This window comes from Macrobrachium nipponense, chromosome 10 (genome assembly GCF_015104395.2).
Source record: "Macrobrachium nipponense isolate FS-2020 chromosome 10, ASM1510439v2, whole genome shotgun sequence".
NCBI classification, from domain to species: domain Eukaryota; kingdom Metazoa; phylum Arthropoda; class Malacostraca; order Decapoda; family Palaemonidae; genus Macrobrachium; species Macrobrachium nipponense.
In genome coordinates this window covers 89,714,263-89,723,795 of record NC_087204.1, presented here as the reverse complement: position 1 = coordinate 89,723,795, position 9,533 = coordinate 89,714,263, and positions in this window count along the sequence as shown.

Sequence of the window (9,533 nt, the reverse complement as noted above, 5' to 3'; positions counted from 1 at the left end):
CCAGAAAAGGTTAAGAACCAGTCTTAGATATATTGCACACGTGCAATGACTTACCCTCTACCTTGAGTGTTCAGTTTTTTGCGATTTCAAATCTTTGGATATTTTCAATCCCTATTGTCTGAAGGAAATCAGTTACACATATAAAATCCTAATAGAAGTCACGAATTATTGTAATAACTAAGATTTAGCCGTAGAAGGAAGTGATACAATATTTTACTCAGATGATAATAAAATTTTAATTCAAAGGATATCGCACTTTTGTATTAAGGTGGCACCAAGTTATATTATATATGATGTAAACAGTTCTGATCAGCAAGAGTGCAATCTAGAAGTTCACGGGCGCATTGTGGTACTTACAATTACGAATTTGGGACAAAAATGACCAGGTGTTTATATATATATATATATATATATATATATATATATATATATATATATATATAATAATACATACATATATATATATATATATATATATATATATATATATATATATATATATATATATAATATATATATATATATATATAAGCGAATACCACAGAAAAATGATAGGCAGAAAGGGAATACCAAGTGCTTCGCCTTTATCATCATATAATATATATATATATATATATATATATATATATATATATATATATATATATATATATATATCATAGACTTCAGGAGGGTCCATGATACACATGTTGTTAAAAAGGCCAAGTTTATTAACAGCAAAAAACGTTTCGCATTACTCAGTGCATCATCAGTCGTGGAAAGCAATGAATTTCTTTAAAAAAAATGGGTACGAATTCCAACAACAAATTACCAACCAAGATGGAGACTATTCATGGTAAGTTTTGGTGTAGAGTCTCTTTTCACTAATGTCCCACTTAATGATACTATCAATATTATTCTTGATAAGGTTTATATTAGCGAAGATACAGTTTTTCATGGTTTTAACAGATCCATCTTTAAACAACTAATTGAACTTGCAGTGCAAGATTCAATGTTCATTTTTAATAAGCAGCTAAACCAGTGTAATCATAATTTTAAACTGTCTTTTTATCGCAGATATGTTGATGACACTTTTGTTTTGTTCCAGCACTCTTGGCAATGCTCTTTATTTTTAGAATATATTAATCAACTCCATCCAAACATTCAATTTACCATGTGGTAGAGAGCGGAGAGGGCCTTTCATTTTTAGATATTAATGTAACGAGACATGATTCCGAGTTCACTACTTCTGTTTATAGAAAGCAGACATATACGGGCTTAGCCAATAACTACTATAGCTCTTGTCAATATTCTTTCGAACTTAATACCATCTACACCTTGGTCCATAGAGCTTTAAAATATTCTTCAACTTGGCAAATATTTCACAAAGAAATATTCTTTTTATTCAACTTTTTCAAGATAAACTCCTATCCACAAGATATAGTTCATAAAATCACCAATAAGCTATTAACACAATTTTTACAACCCCCAACTGTCAACTTTGATGTTCCCAAAAAATTATTCTCTGCCTCAATCCCCTATATGTCTGACTCTAAATTCTTCTTAAATCTCACACGAATAATTGAACAAAGAAATCCCCTGTCTTAACCTCAAACTTATCTCCAACAACCCATGTACAAATAGGATAATTTTTTTATTTCAAAGATCGACTGCAGTCCTTCATGCGATCCAATGTGGTTTATAAATTCACATGCCCTGGATGGCCGGGCTCTTACGTTGGATCGACGCGGAGGTTACTGCAGGTCAGATATTGCAGCCATTTGTGTTTTAGCTTTCGCACTGGCCAAAGAATCAAGCAGCCAGAATTTTCTAATATTAGAAATCATGCCGCATTATGTAAAACCGAACTCCTGAAACAACACTTCTCAAAAATTGGTTATGTAAGGGACCCAGACCACTTAACAACTTTAGAATCGTTATATATTAAAAGACTGGTTCCCTCTCTCAATAGTAATACTTCTTCAGCACTTTGTATCTGCATAGTTGTCGACTGGCCTTGGACGCCATTGTAATTGTATGTCATTCCCTCTTCTCTCCTGCTTATGGACGGTTGGTGTTTTGGTATATATATTAGGGCTTGTGCCTTGTATGATAAGGCGCCCTATGAGGTAATGTTAGACTAGCGATAATCTATACGCTAAGTCGGTTGGTATTGCACTTCCATCTTCAATGGAGTGTCTGGGGTTTTGTAGATCACTTACGAAGTCGGTATTATCTTTACGATGATGTGTTAAACTCATGGTTCGGTGAGGTTCTTGTAGAAAACACTAAGTATAAAAATAGATATATTCTTATGAAGTTTTACATGCTGAAGATCAGATATGATTGTACAAGTCTTCTAATAACGATAGCTTGATCGCTTCTGCCAATGATGATGGCTAATCCTATTCCTCTACATGATAAAGCTTAGGTAAAGAGGTACAGGTCTTCTAATGACGATAGCTCACTCTGTTCTGCTTGTCTACCATCTCTGTTACAAGTTATGAAGGAACAGACAGTAGTTTCGAACATATGAACATACATACAATGACATAGTTTCATACGAACACACAATCGAATGAGACACGCTACAGATCACGTAGGCGGTAGTTGTCTCAAGCAGGGAGCTTGGACTAATGTTTATAAACAATTGAATGACTACAGGTGACGGCATGTTATCTTAGCCTACATACTTATTGTATACGTCATCTTTAGCGTCTCTAGTCTGATCACATTCCTGCAAGCAATCTGGTTGACCTCTTTAGTTTTAGACTTTTATATATATGGACTAACATTCCATATTTTTATTATGTAAACACTTACATTAGCTCGGTCAGCTACCAAAACCAACTACTGAATATTACTCAAACTTGACTTGCATTTGACTTATAGGAGTGTGATACAGACACTATGTGAATATATATATATAATAATAAAATTCATGGTGTACATGAATTGATTCAAGTAATAAAATATAAAACAATGATATTGGTAAATAATAGTGATCACATGATATATATAATGATACAGTTTTTCACTTCATCTCATTAAGATACATATGCTACAGAAAATACTAATGTACTCTGATAATTGCATAGAATGAAGATTAACATGATAAAAAATCATATTTTAACTGATAAAAAATTTCATATATGAATTGATAAAATTATTAATGTTTATGCTGATTGATTCGTTGATTTTTATGCTAAATGTTATATATCTGATTCATTAATTCATATACTAACTCATAAATAACTGCAGATATTGGTAAGAAAAAAGGTAACGGATTGATTATAGGCTACCTGATTTGTTTATACATTGTATATGGATTCATAGAATTTATGATTAATATATGTGCACTTTAAATAGATTCCTACTGCGTACACGCAAAGATATATTTAGATTCTGTTATTTATGATCATTTATATATAGATTCCTAGTGCGTACACGCAAAAAATATATTTCGATTCTGTTATTTATGATCATTTATATATAGATTCCTAGTGCGTACACGCAAAAAATATATTTCGATTCTGTTATTTATGATCATTTATATCTATAGGATACATGATACTTTATATATATAGGATACATGACCGAGGTTATACTACTTCACTTTTAACTAGCGTTCGAACAACTTTTCGTCCATTACACAGTTCCAGACAACCACCTTTAGCCAAATGAAACGGCCTTTTTCAATGGTTAAAACAAGGGGAAAATTTGCCTGGGCGGGTCCAACGTTCTATTTTGCGCTCATACTTATTCTCTGCATCCTAAGCTACACGATTACGTTCGCGATGAATAAAAAAAACATCCCCAGCACGAGTCCTTCGCCAGCAAAGTAGAGTTGAATATCCTTCGGGTCGTAATTGTCGGAAGTATGTCCCTTTTGTAGTCGAATTCCGACAGCCGCTGGAGCGTTCCGCATGAAAACGAGATTAACGACGAGATACGGTGTCGGTCGAAGAAGTCCATGAAATTCCTTTCACATTGTAGGCGGTTGTTACTTGACTGTAGTCGTCCGCTGCGACGAACGATTTTTTGAAGTTGCGATGTGAAACTCTCGTACTGCAGGATACTGTAACCAGGTTCCATTAATCAGCCTGCAAGTGAAATTATACTTGTCACAAGGGCAAAGTAAATTCAGACAACATCCAAATACGGGAGAGGAGAGAGCCATTTAGACCAGACTTAACCCACATGAATTCGCTGATATTTTGGAATTCAAAAGTCCGCTGTACAAACTTTTTATCCATGGCACTTAACAATGAGTGAACCTATCCAGGTCTATGATGACTGTAAAAATATCCATAATTATAACAAATAAACAGATATCGATACAAATCCCAAAGAAAATTCGATATTACTGGTAGTGAATTACTAGACAAAGAAGTGGAAAACGGAGCTATTTGTAAGATTGCCAGGCAACATAAGAGTCAAAGAGAAGATTAATCATGATTCTGTATTTCTCTATGCTAACTGAAATTAAGTTGTGATAAAATCTGATCCTATGTGCCCCTAACAAAAGTTTCATATTCAATTTTCTCGCGCGCATCCTCTGAGGTTAATTTTAAAAACTTTATTAATAGGTAGGAGATGCAACGAAAAAAACCCACTATGCAACTAATTTCTAAATAAACTTTGGGTTTTTCAAGAAAATGTGACATTTTCCCATGAATGTGATTTACCTGGATTGTAATAAGCTAATGTTGCAAGTAAATAATCCATATCCATATCGTGATACTTCTAAATGTCTATGAGGTTCAGAAAAAATTAATTAATTTTGATGTTATAGAAATTCTATTTCCTTATTTTGTTTAATAATTTTAAAATGATTGCAAGTTGCATTGCGCACACCGATAGACACCTGTACCTAACGTCTTGCCTTGCCATGAGAAGTTCGGGCTAAGCATTCCTTTCTCCAGTCAATCTGCTTTGCAATCGCGAGATGAAGCCTGTGTAAGCAGATTATTGAGGTTAAAAGGAACAAATGCTGATACGGCAATGATGACGTCGTCACTTGGCAGGAGATTGCTCTCAGCCAGCTAAGAGTTACGTTACTTGCTGTAAGAGATACGACTTTAGGATAAATTTTTTGTTTTTTTAATACTCGACCCACATGAGAAGAATGTCTGAAAAAAAACAGTACCAAAATTGAACAATATATTAGTTTCATGTTGGAAAACTGCATAATTGTAATTATGTTAAATTAAATATTCCTTATTCAAACTGATGAAAAAGGTTTCCATACATTCTATATATATTAATTAGCCCTGTATAAGATTCATATAGGATTATTCCATAGATAACATTTTCACTTCTAGACTTCCTGACTTTAAAAATCTCTTTTATTTTATTTTATTTATTTTATTTATTATTATTTTATTTATTTATTTATTTATTTAATTTTTTTTTTCATTGACTACGAATATAAATCACCGGGACAGACAATATGTCAGTAGGTTTTGATATGTGTTTGAACTTTTAGCTTATTTGTCATTACTAAAGCGTTAAGTTAGAGTTCAAATCTTTACGCATATATATTTGGATATTTAATTATCTATGGTTACGTTTTGCTTATTGATTTTATCGTGATTCCTTTTTTATTATAAATTGTAACCCTTCCGACTTCTTACGGAGTGTATTATATTGACCCCACTTGTATCCATATTTTATTTTGTTTTTTATTTTTTTATTTAATTTTAAATTTCTTTATATATTTTTTTGATTTGATATATATTTGATAAATTAATGGTTGGCGTGAATATGTGGAAAAAGTGTTATAGCGGCGTACCGTATAAGGCTACTTGCGGCATCAATTCTATAGATACAAGATATAAATGATAAAGGTATTAAAAACCGCGAGAACCGCTATAATCCAGTTCGGATCCAACATCACGAGTTGTAAACTCGTAAGACATTGACACTTCCTATTTAATTATCCGTTATTCTACCAAACCGATTGACTCTGGGTGATAAAATATATTATTGGTTTTCTTAATGGAAAGGAATTCACACAACGTGTTAAGGAGATTATTATTGATTTACACCACCCGAGTCACAGATTATTATGTGTTGAATTCCATATTTACTGATTTAGCACTCATAAATATTCGTAACGCACTCAATTGCGGTGTTTGTTTTTTAGTGCTATTAATTCTATATAACGTGTCAAGGAACTATTAACACTAAGAAGTGTTTATTCCCTCTGTCAGACTCGTAACTCTGTTAATAATTCTAAGTATATTCTTTCAAGGATTGATTTGGCACAGGATAGGCCCTTAACTGACAGGTGTCTTAGTGTGTCCCTTGTTTTCATGACATGTGTTACAATCAGTTATGTGCTTTTTATATCTGTAAACATTGTAGGCCAGTAAAACAGTGATTTGGCTTTCTGTGCATAGTAGGAAAACCTGGAAACCTGGATGACGGAATGCAACCAGTTTATGACGATTGGTATGAAAGAGATTATTACTACCACCTGGTCGTTTGTCATCTGCTGTGTTCTTCGGGTTTTCCTCGTCACGGACCTACATATAATATTACATTTGATTACATTATTCTGATACACATACTTTAAATATACTTTTGCTTTAGGGTTTCTGCTCGAAGGGTTTATTGTTTTTGCTTAGCGCTGACCCTGTTTCCGTTTTCGAAGTGTTTATGTTTGGTGTTTTTATGCTGCTGACCTTGTTTCCGTTCGAAGTGTTTATTGTTTTGGTTATGTCTGTTGACTCTTGCTTTGTTCAGTTTGTAACAGTTCTGCGCTCCAACCCAGATATTCAATGCTCGCGATCTCTTGGGTTAAGGAATTTTCTTGTTTAGATACGGTTTTAACAACAGGCACGGATGTTTCTATATCTTTTAGTCCAATTAATGGTTCTTTGCTGTATGGTGCGGGATTGCGGGATAATGCGTCAGCTATGATAATTGCTTTCCCAGGTAGATATCTTATCTTGGCTCCAAAGACCTGAATGATCATTTGTCACCGAGTTCCTTTTGGACTGTGATTAAAGCCTTTGAAAAACTCGGTAAAGGACTCATGTTCAGTAAGGATTATCAGGATAGCCATAGATTATGAACTTAAAATGTACTAGTGAGTAAAGATACCCTAGCCCTTCCTTTTGCCTATTACTGTATATTTACTTTCAGAGGGCTTTAGTTTACGTGAATAAAAAGCTATAGGAAAGAACTGTTTATCATATTACTGAAGTAGTACCCCTCTTACCCCTTGGTCTGAGGCGTCTGTTGCAATAAAAAAAATAAAAAAAAAATTCCTTATTTAAATCAGGATTTTTAAGTTAGGTGAGCTGCATTATTCCGCTTTTAAGATATCTAACGCCTGTTTGATGCTTTTTTAGACCATAATAAAATCTACGCTCTTCTTCGTAAGATCTGTTAAAGGAGCTGTCATGATTGAAGAGTTACATATTTACATACGATTGTAATACCCACTACAGCGCAAAAGTGCTGTATCCCCCTTTTACGTTAATAAGTACCGGAAAGTTATGAATAGCCGACACCTTACCATGGACTACTTTTAAGACCTTGACTAGACACATAAAACCTAGATAAACATGTTCGGTTTTAAAAACTCACATTTACTAGCTCTAGTTTATGTGAATGTACTTCTAAGGTATTAGAAAAGATTACAAGATCATCCATATAGGCATGTAGGTTATCCCCTAAAAGTCTCCAAACACTATATTGTAATTGGGGCGCAACGTAAGCCGGAGGCATACGTAAAAATTGATAATGTCCCCTGAGTATGCTGAAAACGGTATATGAGGTACAATCACTTAGGTAATGGTATCAGGTAAAAGCCTTTAAGTAAGTCCAAGTTGGTGAAAAATTTATTCTAACCTAACAGAGATAAGATGTCGTCGGTACATGGCACTGGAAACTATCGGGAGTCGTTTCCTTGTTTAAGCGACAGTAATCTGCGCAGATACGCCAAGTCCGATCTTTTATGGCATGACGTTTGAGGGAAAAATTATATGGGCTTATTTGATTTCCTAATGGCTCCTATTACTAACATTTTTCAACTTCGTCATTTATCTCTATTTTAAAATTTCATTGAGAATCTATACGAAGGTACGTAAATAGCTTTATGTTTGTCCTTAGACCGTGTTTTGTTTTCAATGACATCCGTTTTTCTCCCAGAGATCACTCGCTAGTGGAGAAACTTCCTGGTATTCAGATAAAAGATAACAAAAATTTCTGCTGAATCACCTCTGCTTGAATGACTTTACGGATATTACTTTAGATAGATTATCAGAGAGATTCATCTACGACTGGTTGGGCGGGATTAAAAATTAGCAACAATAAAAAAATGCGATATTTATAACTTCCGTATCCACGATATGTATACTTTTAGGGCTTTGTTCGCGGAAATAGTTATATTTCAGAGTGTCGGGAAGGATTAAAATTTCATTTCCCAGCAAAGTCTTTTTACACGCACTAAGACATTCGAGGGTGCATGCTTCTCGAGATTTTGCGTGCAAAGTGCGACTGCGGTTGTGGGAGAATTCTGTTGGGTCATTTGAACAATGTTACGATTTATGAGACAAATGTATAGTTCCTTTATATAAGTTATTATTTGATTAACTGTCTCATTTTGTTCAAACGGATTTAATATGTTTGAAGGTTTATAGGATTTTCCTTTGATAAACACGCCTTATTTTGCAGGATGTAAGATAATATTTTGTATACCCCTAGATGAATCTTACAATTACACTAGATACAGATCAATGTTTTTTATAACTATAGAGGTATCTGTAAGCGCTCGCTTATCCGGACTTCTCATTAGAGAAGTTCGAACAACAGACGGTGAGTCCGTAAATACAGGATATTACGTCTACTAAAGAAATCAAACAAGATATTCTAATTTTTACGGCGCGTACAGTCGGGCTTTATCCACCACTACTTATAATAACTTACGTATTAAAAAAAACGAAAACCTGCTCTGATTACTTTATACGGTCGTGTGTTTCATAGGAAAAATCCTTTTTAATTCAAAAAGATATTGGTATGTATGAACCAACATCGCTTTTCCCCACTCTGCTAGAGTCGCTTATTGTGTGGAATTTGCTTTGCTTTGAAAACTCGGCAGATTTAACTGACCTTGACCGCTTGACTAGGTGACACAGTCACCGAGTTTGCTTGTTTGATTCTGAACGGGCTACTGCTTCTATTTCTTTTTTTGTAATAATTAGGATCCTTCTCTTTATTACCATCGGCAACGTATTGTGTGTTTTTAGCATTATGTTGCTGGTTACGTATAAAGCAATGAATGACGAAACTATTAGGAACTGAGCGATACTAATAAGAAAAGTTATCACTACTGCATTCAATATTAACTGTTTGTACTTCATTCTTTGCTAAAATTTGAAATAGTGAGGGATCCTGGTCAGCGCATTTTAGCTGATGAAAGTTTTTTTTTTTTTTTTACAGACATGTTATTCCTTGCAATCCAGCCATATTTTAAAAGTTAAGTTGAGTCATTGACGTTCGATATTTATATAACTCAAAAACTCAAGGCTAAACCTGCGATC